Genomic DNA, 14,671 nt, shown 5'->3' on the forward strand with positions numbered 1-14,671 from the left:
GTACTCTTTTTTTAAAATGTCAAATATGATGTTTTTAAGGAAATAAATGCAATAATTGTATATATTTTTTGGATTTTTTTAATACAACGACGATGTTTTTGATGAATAAAACGCATTATTTGATTTTTTTTATTTTCTCACTCGAATATTGCTTTTAAATGCTTTCAAACGTAGTAATTATGATTATTTGTTGCATTTATTTAAATAGAAACATAGTATTCAAGTATTTTTTTTTCTAATTTTTCATTTAAATACTACGTTTTGAGGCTGTGAAACTTAATAATAGTGTTTTGTCATTTTGGGGTTAATATTGTATTTTTAACATAACAAACATTGTTTTGCTAATAAAATAAAAGCCTATTTTTTTAATAACAAATATGGCATTTCATTGGGTAGAAACGTTAGATTTGAATCTACAACAATAGTGATTTTGATATAAAAAACATTGTATTTGTTAAATAATTTTTTTGAATGACAAAGACTACTTTTTTTCCTTTAGATAACATTGCAGAGCTTAATCAAAGCCTTTTTTTTTTTTGTTTCAACCAACATTAGCTTTAACTTTCATGATTTCATCTTCGTGTTGTTCATTAAATCTTCTATTTATTAATAAATGATGAGTTTACTATCTGTTAAATCATGATCTATTCTGCATTATTTATTTGGTTCAAATATCTTCTTGTTTCATTTGTTTAGATCTTAATTGAAAAGTTGTTGATCTATCATATATTTTCTTGATTTTGATTTTTGTTCTTGATCCATAAATGTTTTGTTATTGGTTTTGTTTTTTGTTGGATGTGTTTGAGATTCCATAAACCAAATGTACATATTTGCTTTTGACGCATGTTTTTAACATTAATAAATTTTTTTTATCAAAACAGTTATAACTCATTTATCAATAAGAAAGAAAATGCAATTAGTAATAGTGTTTATTTTGCAATTGAACCAGATGGAGACTATGTTTCAACTGTTACTTATTGTTGTTGTGACATTAGCTGCAATAAAACTTAAAAAAAGATGTAGACTATCTTATGTTCATAACACTCATGATAGGCTTCATATTAAGGAGTTGAACTTAAACAAAATAGGTTTTGAGAGTGATAGATAGAGTGTAGATAATTGTAGAATTGATAGGAGAGTTTTTGTAAAATTATGTCAATTGCTACAAACACAAGGGGGATTAAAGGCATCTAGACATATGTCAATAGAAACAATGGTTATTAGCTTCCTCCACATTATTGACCATTATAATTATTGCCCATCATACAAAAAATAAGGTTATGAAGTGTCAAGTAGCCAGATCTAGAGAGATAATTAGTAGACAATTTCTTACTATGTTGAATTTTGTTTTAAGGTTGCATTTCTTGTTGTTTAAAAAAACCAAAATCGATATAAAAAAATTTAACAAATGATAAATAACAATAATTCAAGGATTGTTTAGATGCCTTGGATAGAACATACATAAAGGTAGATGTAGACTCAATTGACAAGCCTGAATATAGGATTAGGAAAAATAAAATTACCATCAATGTCCTTGGTTTTTGTACACCAAACATGCAATTCATATATGTGCTACCAGAATGGAAAGGTTCAGCAACAGATGGTAAAGTGTTTAAGAATGCTATTATTTGTAGAAATGGTTTAAGATCCCACAAGGTATTAGCTTAATATTTTGGATTTAGTTTTCCATAAAACACATTTTTTTTTATATGTATTGATATTGTGACACTAGAATAGGTGTTTATTATTTGTGTGATGCTGGATGTACAAATGGGAAAGGTTTTTTGGTACCTTATAAAGGTCAAAGATATCACTTGAATGATTGTAGGCCAGGACACCCACTGATGACACCTTAAGAATACTTCAATATATGAAACACTTTCAAGTAAAAAATTTTATTGAGAGATGTTTTGGTATATTGAAAGCTAGATAGACAATTTTAAGGGAGAAGTAATTTTATCTAATAAAAACATAATGTAGAATCATTTTTGCTTGCTGCCTTATTTATAATTTTATTAGGTCTAAAATGGTAATTAACTCTATTGAAGATAAGGTTGTTGAATTGAGTAATAGCCAACCAAATGTATCTAAGCATTAAGATTTATTAGGTCAAGTGATGCTTAGATTGGGTTTAGAGATAACCTGATACACGAAATGTTCATGAATTGGTTGCAATCCCATGGTTAAGGACGTTGGTTTTTTTTCTTTCCTTTTTAATTGGTTACATTGATGTTTGTATGATATAGTTAAGTGTACAATTTATTTTCTATTTTTTTTATATATATTTTATTTTTTTTTTATGAGTTTATGATGTATTTCACTATTATTTGCAATAATATTTATTTTGTTTCCATGTCTATTGGTTTACTTTTTACACTAATTATATGTTTATCTTTATTGATTTTTTATTTTATATGTATTTTGTTGCATAATATCTAACTATATGATCAGGATATCAAAATGTTTTTATCTACTGCTAAGTAAGAAATACATTAAGAAGAAGAAAAAAAAGCTTATCAATAGGTAATCACACATGGACAAAGGATGAGGATGCAATACATGTCTAATGCCTATATATGTTGGCAGACAGATGATCCTAAATGAAGAGCCGATAATGGAACATTTAGAATTAGCTATCTAGGACATTTAGAAATGATATTGAAGTCAAGAATTTCCTAAGCCTAGCTTAAAGCAAACCCACACATCGAATCCAGGATAAAGCTACTCAAAAGACAATATCATGCTATATGTGATATGATTAAACAAACAAGTGGTTTTGACTAGAACAATTATGACAAATACGTTATTGCTGAGAAGGTTGTTTTTTATGAGTGGGTTTTGGTAACTAGTTTAACATGAACTTAAAAGTTACTTTGATTATTGATTTCTTATCAAAATATTTTATACGTATTTATTTTAACCTTTGTGTAAACTCATCCCATGCTAGAAGGTCGAAGAACAAACTTTTCTCTTACTTTGATGACTTTGTGATAATATTTAGATAGGACAAAACAATTGGTGAAAGACCTGAAATAGTAGTTAATGCAATTGAATCATTTTTGTAAAAAACGAGGATGTTGACTTTGGCTATCATGAGAATGAGCCCAACACTAATCATGAAGGGGAAAGATTAGAGGATGAAAAAGTTAAAGGTTCAACTTGTATGACAACTCCAACCACAACTAGAACATTATTAGGCAAGAAGCGTTCTAGGAGCAACGGTGGATTAATTGATTTGGTTGACCAAATAGGAAATATTTTTGCTGCATATTGTGAGGCAGCAAGCAAAATCAAGGGCATTTCATTTTTCTTGAAGAAAGAAATCGAGAGTAGTGATAGGAGAATGTTGCTTTTCAATGAAATAATGAAACTAGATGGTTTCTCTCGAATGAAATGCTTTCTGTTAGTGAGTATATCTCGATGGATACTTACAAAATTGATTTCTTTTTTACACTGCCTCATGAATTTAGAAATGATTACATACAAAAGCAGTTGCATAAATGTAATGCCTATTGATCATCATTTGATTTTCCTTCTCTAGGATTCATGTGGATGATTTGTATTCTTGACAAGAATTATAATGTTTTGTAATGTGGAGACATATTTTCAATAAGGTAGATAGCTTTAATATTATAATTATAAATTGTAAAGGATCATATCAGTTTATAATTATAATTACATTGGCTTTATGTTAAATTGTTGAGTTATATTTTTTTTTGTAAAATTGTTGATTCGTATAATTTGAACAAATTTAGACTTGTGTAAATGATACAATTTCAATTTGTATATATGATACAATGCACATAAATTAAACATGTATTGAATTGCATTACTGAAAAAAATGAAATTATATGAAGTACAATGAATTGGAGTTCTATAGTTGCATATACAAATTTACATAAAGAAAAATATGGAAATAACTCGATGTCCTCAATGTCATAACGTATTGGTCCAGAAACTTGAGCGTTAGATGAAAAAATTAAACATCGTGAATAACACGAGGAGTCACCACCATTCTTTTTTAGGGTGTGATTAACCACTCAAAACTTGTATCTTTTTAATAAAATAATAAAACAGATTTAAAGTTTGTTAAAAAGACAGTTTTGGTCCATGAAAACAAGATTAAGTTTGGGAGTCGATTATGTGTGAAGAAGGATTAACATCCTTATAACGCTCATAAAATTAGTACCACTAAATTGTGGGTTATTGTAATTATGGATAAAAATAGTTTTTTTATATGAAATTTAATTATAATTTTTTTCGTTTTTAAGAAATAAAATTAGTTTAAAAAAAATCTTTATTTAAGAATATTATAAAAAATTTTAAATTAAAGAAATACCTTCAAATTCTCTGACATAAAAGTAAAATTCAAAGGTAATTTTTCATTTAAGATTTATCATAACATTCCTTCAAAAATATAAAATAACACCATTTATAAATGATAATCATTGATAACTTTTCAACATCTAGGTAGGATACCAATAATTATATTTCATGGAATGCTATTTTAATTTGTTTTTGTTCAAAACTAAAAAATTTTTAAGAAAACTTTTTATGAAGTAAAAAAATGAAAAATAATCTAAATACTATTAAATATCAAAAAACATATATATGAATTATGAATGTACACATTATTTTAAAAATAAGATATATGCAGATGATGATAAAATACGAATTTAAGGATTGGGTTTTCAAATATAAAGAGATCTCTTAGACTCTTCAACTTATAGGCAAAGTTCGGGTGTGACTAATTATATTTAAAATTTCATTTTATTTTTTATTTATTCTTTAAAATTTTTATTTTAAGTCATGAAAAATATATGAAAATTCTTAATGAAATAAAATTTCCTAAATACTCCATCATCTAGGTAACATTTATGAACATATTATTTTATAAATAGGTTTTCATATAAATATTTAAAAATTTTGAAAGTTTGGATGGGATTGTGGTTGCAAAGTTTAATTTAGGGTTTTACTTAGGTTTTAGGATTTCACCCAAGAATCGGTTTTCACCTAGGGTTTCATTTAGGGTCACATTTAGGGTTTTCATTTTAGGATTTCAGATTTTACTTAGGTTTTAGTTTTAGGGTTTCGTATTAGGGTTTTACTTTATGGTTTTCACTTTAAGGTTTCACATTAGGATCTCACTTAGGATTTTAGGGTTTACCTAAGGTTTAGGGCTTACCTAAGGCTTAGGGTTTCATGTTTTAATTTTAAGGTTTCATTTTATAAATTTACAAGTCTTTTTAAAAATCTCTAACATTTAAGTAGACTTTTGGAATAAGTTCACTTTTTATTATTTCTTAAAACTAATTCTTATATTTTTTTTACTTATTTACTTATTTTCTCATTTTCCTTTTCATTAAAAATTGTATTATTAGTATGTATTAACTTTTTATTTTTTTATTATTTAATAATTCACCAACACCTAGGCAAAATTATTATTATTAAATACGATTTTTTATTCTCTCTAACATTTAGGCAAGAAATTTAAAATCTTATTATTATTATTATTATTATTATTATTATTATTATTATATTTTAGAACATTTTAAAAAATGTGATTAACAACTAAAGTGTACGAGTAATATTGATCCTAAATGAACAAAATATTGAGCAAGAAACAAATCAAATCAACACAAATTCATTAAAAGCATGGGACAATAAGCTAAAGGTAGAAAAAAAATGTATGGCACAAGTGCACACTATGAAATTTGGAAATGTAAATTCACATTTACGTATATGTATATGCACCAAACTTGTTATTAAGATTGATGAAAGGTAAAACAAGGTAATGATTTTAAATGTTTCAAAGCACTTTTTTATAGAGCAAAATAAAGCACAACCGCAAGCTTCCAAACTACATTTTATGATCATTAAACTCCCTTCAACCTTCCTTTTTTATTACTTTTGTTATTATAATGAAACGAAAAAATTTGAGCAAAAAATTGTGAAGTTTTTGACCTCTCATGGCATCCATAAACAAGACCACTTCATTTTACCAAACCAGTTTCTCTTTTCCTTTTTTTCAAAACTTCCATACACACCAACGATTTTTGTTTCCAAGTGGGTTTCATTTAGATATTACATAAGTAAGAGAAGATAGAAATCAATCTTATCAAAACATATACCCCACGTACAGCAACCAAAGTAAAGAAGACAAAATCAATGTATAAAAGTACCAAAAAAAAAAAAAAAAAAACGCATGAACTTGGAACCTATTTCAAAAAAAACAAACATGACAGATTACCTTTCTTTTCGTGTTTCTGCTCTGCTAAGCTTTCTTTTTTCTGGTTCACGTTTGGCTTTCCTTTATCTGCTTGGGCTGCTGCTCCTTCCTCCTCTTTCTGTTTTCCTTTTCTTTGTTTTTTGGTTTTTTGTTTCTACTTTTCTCTATGTTTTTTCTGCCTTTATTTCTTCCGCCATTTATCCTTCTCTTCGCTGCTGCACACGTTTGCTGCAGGTTTTACTAGGTTACTGCTCCCGTTTGCTGCTCACGTTCACTTATTTTTCTGGTCAATTTTCACTTGCTTGAACGACCCAATGCTCTCCTTCTTCTGTTCACCCACTGCTCCCTGCCTATTTTCCTTCTTTTTTTTTTTTGTTCACTGCCGCATTGTCTTCTTTATTCATTTTTTTTTTTTTTATTTCTGTTTACAGTATTGCTGCCACCACCTCCTTTCATGTTTTTCTCGTTTGCTTCCCTTCTTTTTTTGCTTCTCTAGTTCTTGTTCATTTTAGCTGTCTCGCTGCCCTGTCCCGTTTCAGTTTCTGCCTTGCTCGAATGCTTCCTTCTTCACGCACTACCTTCTAGGCTTCCAGGTTTTCTTTTGCTCTCTTATTTTCTGCTCGCTGCTGCCTCCCGCTCTTTTTTGCTTCACCTCCTCTTTTCTGGTTTATTTTTGGCAGCGCAGTAGTCGCCTCATGCTTGCAACTTTCTGCTTCTCCCTTTGGGTCTTTAGTTTGGTTTTCTTCCTCCCGTTGCTGCTTGTTCTTTGGCAGCTCAGTCTTCTTCCATTTCTCGTTTTTGGTTCTATCCGTTCTGCCGTTTCCAGCTTCTCCCTTCCCCTCTCTCTCTTCTCCTTCATTCCACTCCCTTTATTTGTCTGTTTTCCTTGGTCAGTTTTTGTTCGATGCCCACAATCTCCACTGATTCCTCACCAACTGCCCAGGCCACTTCACGCCATCTCTCCCTTCATAAACTCCCACAGCCTTTTTCACGTCATTTAAGGATTCAAATAGCGGTCGGATAGCGGTGTCACGGCCGTTATTTCGCGGTCGCGCTACTATCCACCACCACTATTGGAAAAAAAAACGGAAGAGAATTTTAATCTCGTCTATAGTGGATGAATCGCGGTCATGAATTGCGATATAACGATGAATAGCGATAATAGCGGTCCGCTACTGCCCACTATTACCGCTATTGCCGCTATTCCTATTTTCATTCAAAAATTCAAAAAAAAAATCATTATGATTTTCTTTAAAAAACTTAAAATAAAAACAACAAGAAAGAGAAAATAAAATCAATTTACAAATTAAAAAAAAAACCCATAAAACTTAAACTTTCAAAAAAATCAATTCTCTCAAGTTCAACTTCAATCAAAATCAAGTATATGCAATTTAAAGTAAACAATTAATTCAACACTCAAATTATCTTTTTTTTTTTTATTTCCAAATTTGCCATGATTTTGTGTGTTTGGGATTAGATTGGGCTATGTTACATTGATAGAAGGAGGCAAGAGTTGCTGAGACTTAAAATAAGAGACAAGAGATGAGAGTGAAACTTGAGATTTACAGAAGCAAGTAGATAGCACACACCAAATAAAAAGAGAACTAAGAGATGGGGATGAGGATAAAGGTTTAGAGAAAAAATTTTATTGAATGTAAGGTGAAGGGATGAGAAGTTGTGTGGGTCTGTGTAATTTAGTCAAGAGCAAGGGAAGCAAACTTGAGGTTATTATTGTTGAAAATCGCCCATAACATGGAGGCTGTCAAGTTTGATTTACTGTAAGTTCATAAAAAGCAATTCTTTTGACTCATAAATAATAATGCTCTTACTTAATTTATGAATACCTAATCACTTATTATTTGATTTATGCATAATATATTTCGATAATAATTTGATGAATACGGTAATTAAATAATTAAATATATTATTCGTTATGAGTATTTATTTTTCACATATTTATTTATCTCTTTTTATTTTTTAATTATCATATAAATAATTTTTTAAATATGAATATTTTACTATAAATATTTTTCTTAAATAAATAAAACACATGATATGATATAAATTACTTTAAAAATTATAAAATAAGAGGTTTTATGATTAATAATTAAAATTATTATATTTTATAGCAAGTTGAGCAAAATTTAAAAAAATTCACGACCGTAATAACCGTAATGACCGCGAAGGTCTCCGTTATATCCGCAACCGTGACACACGCGATGTGACCAAAAACGTGACCGTTATCACAATTTAAATCCCTGGTCATACCCGTTTCATGCCATGCATGGTTCTAACAAGGCCGATGGGCCCTTGCTTCTAACTATACTATATGGCCCATTCGGGCCTTGGACTATATTTTTTGGTTGTGAGCCCTTTTACTGTTGTTTGGGGCAAGCCTTTTCATTATTATTATTATTTATTTGTTGTTTTAGTTTTGTATCTTTTAAAATTTTTAATTTTTTAAAATTCAAATAATAATAATAATATTAGTAATTATTTATATATATTTTTGTTTAATGGCTAACAATGGATCATTAATGGGCTTTCAAGATTGGGCTTTTATCCAGTTATTTATTGGCCCATTTCGACTTTTACTCAGGCCACCTCAATGTGCTTCACTATGGACTCCACATTGGGCTTAATCGTTGACTATTAAAAATGGACTATGTAATAAGCCCGAAAAATCATAGCTGAGGTCGAATTACAAAATCAAGCTCGAGTTAAAGTAATTAAAATATCCCGGATAAAATTAGGTGTCTACAACTATTTTTTTTTTCGTATATTTCTAAGGAATAGGAATAATGCAAAGACATAGACAATAATTTTGTTCGGATACTACCTTTTAAAACTTCCTTTTTTTTACTTTTTTTGTTTTGTTTTTGGTTTTAAGGTTTAAGATTGAACCACAAGTCAAGTAATTAAAAAATGACTAAGACAACACCGCAAATCAGAAAATAAAGATCGACTGGGACAACATTACAAGTCAAAAATAACGAACGACTGGTACAACACCGTAAGTCAAATAATAAAAAATGACTATGACAACATCGTAAGTCAGAAATAAAAGACGATTAGGACAACATCGTGAGTTGAAATAAAAGACAACCTAGACGACATCACAAGTTAAGAATAAAGGATGATCAGAATAATATCACAAGTTAGAAATAACGAACCACTGGGACAACACCACAAGTTAGAAACAAAGGATGATCGGGACAAAATTTATATTAGTACTACTTAGATTATGCTTAAATTTTACTTGGTGCTAGCTAATTGGGCTTAAATTCTTTATTGAATGCCAACTAAATTGAGCTTAAATCTTCATTTGGGCTAGATAATTTAGGCTTAAATTCTCATTGAGTACCAGCTAAACTGGGCTTAAATCTTTTATTGGATGCTAGCCAAATTGGGCTTAAATTTTCATTGGTGCAAATTAATACTGGGCTTAAAACTTGGTGTTAGCTAAACTGAGTTTAAATGTTTTATTGATGCCAGTCAATTTGGGTTTAAATCTTTCATTAATGCCAGTCAAATTGGGTTTAAATTTTTTTATGAAGTGCTAGCTAAACTGGGCTTAAATCTTTTCATGGATGCTAGCTAAGCTGGGTTTAATTCCTATCATGAGTGCTAGTTAAACTAGGCTTAAATTTTTATTAGTGCCAGCTAAATTGGGCTTAAATTTTTTCATGGATGCCAGCTAAGTTGGGTTTAATTCCGATCATGAGTGCCAACTAAACTGGGCTTAAATCTTTTTATGAAGGGCAAACTAAATTAGGCTTAAATCCATTGGTACTAGTTAATACTAGGCTTAAAACCTAGGTGCCAGCTAAACTGGGTTTAAATCTTTTCATGATATGCTAGCTAAATTGGACTTAAATGTTTTATTGATGCTAGTCAAACTGGGCTTAAATCTTTTTGTGAGATGCTAGCTAAATTGGGTTTAAATCTTTTCATAGATGCCGGCTATGGGTTTAATTCCTATCATGAGTGCTAGATAAACTAGGCTTGAATCTTTTCATTGGATGCTAGCTACTATGGGATTAAATCTTCATTAAGTGCTAGACAAATTGAGCTTGAATCTTTTCACTTGGTGCTAGCTAAGTTGGGCTTAAATCTCAAGAATTGGCAATCCTTATCAGAAATGAAAAAGGTGAAAAATTTTTTTTCGAATGGATTGAATGGTTTAACACATTGATGTTTTTTTATTCATTCAAAAGAGTTTCTCCACCTGAAAAGGACATAAAAGGCATATATTTTTCCATGCAAGCTCACAAATGAAATATAAAGCTTTTCTAAAAACATGAATTCCTTGAAAATCAAACATGTTTAACACTTTTTTTAGTCTCCAAATGCGACATTTTGATATATGTCAAGGTCAACTGTAAGGGTTTGAGTTTTAAAAGGTTTTTGGGAATGGAACATGGCAAAGCTTTTCGAACATCAACCTTTTTCAAACTTTCGAGACTTTGATATTTAGATATTTCAAAAAGATCTGGCTTATATTTGTTCAGTATCTACCATATTTAATGTTAAGATTAGCCTTTAAGGTTCACTCTGGACTGTCATCTTATAAGGGTTTCACCCTAGAGCTACATTCATTTTTTTCTTTTTTTTTTGACTTTTTTTAACTCTTTTTTTAAACTTTTTTATTAGTACACCATGCACTTAAGAATTCAAACTTATCTGAAAGAGAAAAATTTTTTTTTCGTAAGGGGTTAATTGTTTAAGTAGAAAAATTAGGTAATAAAATGAACCCAAAAGATTCATGGTCATTTTTTAAAGAGAAACTCTTCAATTTTAAGCTTCTATGCTTGATTCAATATGAACTTTTCATAGGATGTAACGTAGATTAAAGTTTGAGGTTGTTAAAGAAAAGGGCAGAAAAGCCTAAAACAAGTGTTTAAGGGTAATTGAAGCCAATGATCATTCTTTCATTTGAAAGATTCACTCCAAGGTATATTCCCTATCATTTTTTATGCTTTCTATCAATTCATTTCTTTTCTTCTTTTCTTTATTTCTTTCTTTGTTCTTTTTCATTCTTTCTCTTTTTTCTCACCCTTCTCTTTCCTTTTTCATTCTTTTACTTCCTTTTTTTGCCTTAGAAGATTCGAAACTTTTAAGAATCTTTATATTGGGCATGTGCCCCAACATATGGGATTCCATTTGGACATCACCATTTTTAACCCCTAAATGCATATCTTTTTGCCCCCTAGTATAAAGAGTAATCTTTAGTTAAGATTTATTTCGAAAGAATTCTCAATAGAGTAGTAAGTGATAAATTTTTATATTTGCAAGGGTAACGAAAAATGATCATTTGTCATTTCAATCATGATCACTTAAATTAAAGAGCAATTCTTTTTGGAAAAATGAACTTGAAGAAAAATTTTCATTTCAAAAGTTTTTCATTTTTCATTTAGTTTTTCTTGACTTTTTCACTTGGCTTTTCACTTTGGTTTTTTCCTTGTTTCTTTTTCAAAACTCTAGATTTGTTAGGATTTTATTTGGATTCATTCAAACTTTTTAAGTGCATATGTCATAATTATTTATTTTCTTTTTTTGTTTTTTCTCTCTTTTTTTTTTTGTTTTTAACATGCCCTTCATAATTCATACCTTAGTCCACTTTGTTAGAAATGCATTTTATAGAAGATGTCCCATCTTAACAAATTGCCCTTAATGAAAGTTATTATAAGAAAAGGGTCATGTGGAATTAATGAGAATAGGTTGTGTGGAATGAACCTGTTTAGGGTATCAAATGATACATGTCACTTTACCAAAAAGAGAACGAATGGGTTGATCATAGCTCAAATTATCTTAAGGGCAATGAGGTTTTTTTTTTTTTTTTTTTTTCTGATTAACGTGCCTCTGAGATGCATGGGTGAAGCTAAATTTGGGATAAAGAGTTGAAAGGTTGGTAAGTTTCATGATCAACGTGACTCTGAGACATATGGGCCAAGTTAATTTTTTGGGTAAAGAAGATGAAAAGTTGGTAAATCTAAGCAACATGCCCTTGAAACATATGAGCCAGGCTAATTTTTGGGTAAAAGACTGAAAGGTTGCTAAATCTAAAGTTATTTTACAAAACTTGAAGTGGCTTTGACTTTGAAAATTTTTTGAACTATAGCGTAACATTAACACATCAAATTACCACATCTAAATTCTTTAAAAAATGTTATGTTTACCTGATCTTTTAGGAATCCAAATTTCTTTCTTTCTTTTTAATTAGATGTTTCATTGTTCATTACCTTGAAAAACAATATCACCCTTTAATCATAACATTACCAGGTGAAAGCAAGGTTCACAAATTCAAATTCAAGGCTTTTGATTAGTCAAGGCTAATGAAATGGAGTCAATTGGATGATTTAAGAATTGGTGTTTAGGTATTTGAAAAATTCCTAATAGGGATTGCCAACTCATCCAAGACTTAAAACTTTTTTTCTCTGTTTTTTTGCTTTTTTACTTTTTTCACTTTTTCACTTTTTTTTCTTTTTTCCTTTAAGGCATTTATCTTATATAACCTCGGTACTTAACTACTTGGGATTTTATTCAAATTTAACATTTTTTCTTTTCCCTAATTTTCTTTTAAAGAAAACCTACAAGTCTAAAATTCAAAAGAAATAAAAACATCAAATGACAATATAAATCTATAAGACATGCATGATGCACAAGTTCTATTCATGCAATGCAAATACTCAAACCTAACCTAAAAATTTACATTCCCAATAGTACTCTAGAGATGACACTCAAACTTACAAACAAAGGTTCTGCACTTAGAGATTCAACTTTAGCATCATTGACTCACAATTTCACCATTATCAACCAGTAAAAACACTAACTAGCTCTTTAAACTTCATGAAATTTGAGTTAATAAAAGTATGAATCATATCCTTGAAGGCAATGCAATCTTCTATAAAATGCCCTTTAATCCTATCAGGGAATTCACATTGAACATTAGGATCATACCACTTCGGGTAAGAGGCTTTTTAGGTCTTGCAAGAACAACAAAAATCATCTGATTTTTGACTAATAAGGTAAAGAGCTCTGCGTAAGATATTGTGAATGAATGGTACATCTTGACTTTCTTTCTCTTATGGCTTTGTGAATGACTTGGGTTGATCCTTTGTTCTGTGGATGTTTGTAATGAAGGAATTGATGCACACGAATGAGGTGGTTGAGAAAAATTATCGGCCTAAGATGTCGGTTAGGAACAATACAGTGACAATTGAGAATAATCATTCACAAGCCTTATTGTATCCTAGTTAGGTTTCTCTCATTTTGCCTTTCAACATTTATCTCTTGGGCATATCCATTGAAAATATTCCCTTACCTTTCATTAGGAATTTTTATACTTGACAATTTATGTTACCGTGTTGTGTAAACTATTGTATTCGTGTCGTGTTTTACACGAAAATTACGTGTCACAGTTCATGTCGATACAAAAATATAAAGTATAATTTTTTGGTTTTATTAAATTTATTTATGGTTTTTTTTTTTAAATTTTAAGTAGTGTTATCTCCGTGTCCTTTATTCATATCTTTTTCATATCAAGTTTCAAATTGCCAAGTCTAGAAATTTTAATGTTAGCATCCATGCTCCCATAAATGTCATTTCCTTCTATGGCTCTTGATTGTTCTTCTATTTTTTATCTCACCACTCACTACTGGCATAAACATACCATGTAACTTTTTTTGTTCAATAGGATCATCAAAATTTGGTACAGTGATAGGATTTACAGGACCTGATCTTGGACTGACATTCACATGTACCTGAGGTTGACTAGCAGAACGTCCTACACCAATGTAAGGCTGGGGTTAACTAACAGAAGGTCTAGCAAAAGAAAAAGTTGTGTGGCTGGTGGTTGAAAATGGATTCCTTAGGAAATATGAACTCGAGATGGAGTGAATCCAGAAGAATATGCTGATTCCTCTATATTAATCCAATCTCCTAATCCCTATGTGCTAGCAAATTCTTTACCTTTAAAAGAGCTAGCTAATAATTGTCTTAACTTGTACATCTGTGCCTTGATATTCAACTGTATTTCCATCACTCTCTCTCTTTCTCTTTTTGTGCCTTTTTGACCCTTTCAAACCTAGCTGAATTCTTTTCTTCCATAACTCGAGAATTAGAGCAGGTATTATACTTGTGTGAAACTGCATGAGTTAACTTATTTGGATTCGCTATCCTTGAACCTCTTTTTATTAATCATGAATTAGAACACATGGTATAATCATCATCATCATCATCATTATTGTTAATTTACTTTTATTAATTTACATGTATGTAATGAATGTAATGTAATGAAAAAGGGGTATTACTTTGGAATAATCTAAGTAAAAAGAAACATTCATTAGCCATAGAAATCTCTATACATCATCCAATCATCCATGCATTAAAAACCATAAAAACACCTAATTTGATTATAGTACTCCCTAGCTTCACATAAGA

The sequence above is a fragment of the Durio zibethinus genome, chromosome 5, assembly GCF_047325235.1.
Source record: "Durio zibethinus cultivar Kanyao isolate XHJ-2024 chromosome 5, ASM4732523v1, whole genome shotgun sequence".
NCBI classification, from domain to species: Eukaryota; Viridiplantae; Streptophyta; class Magnoliopsida; order Malvales; family Malvaceae; genus Durio; species Durio zibethinus.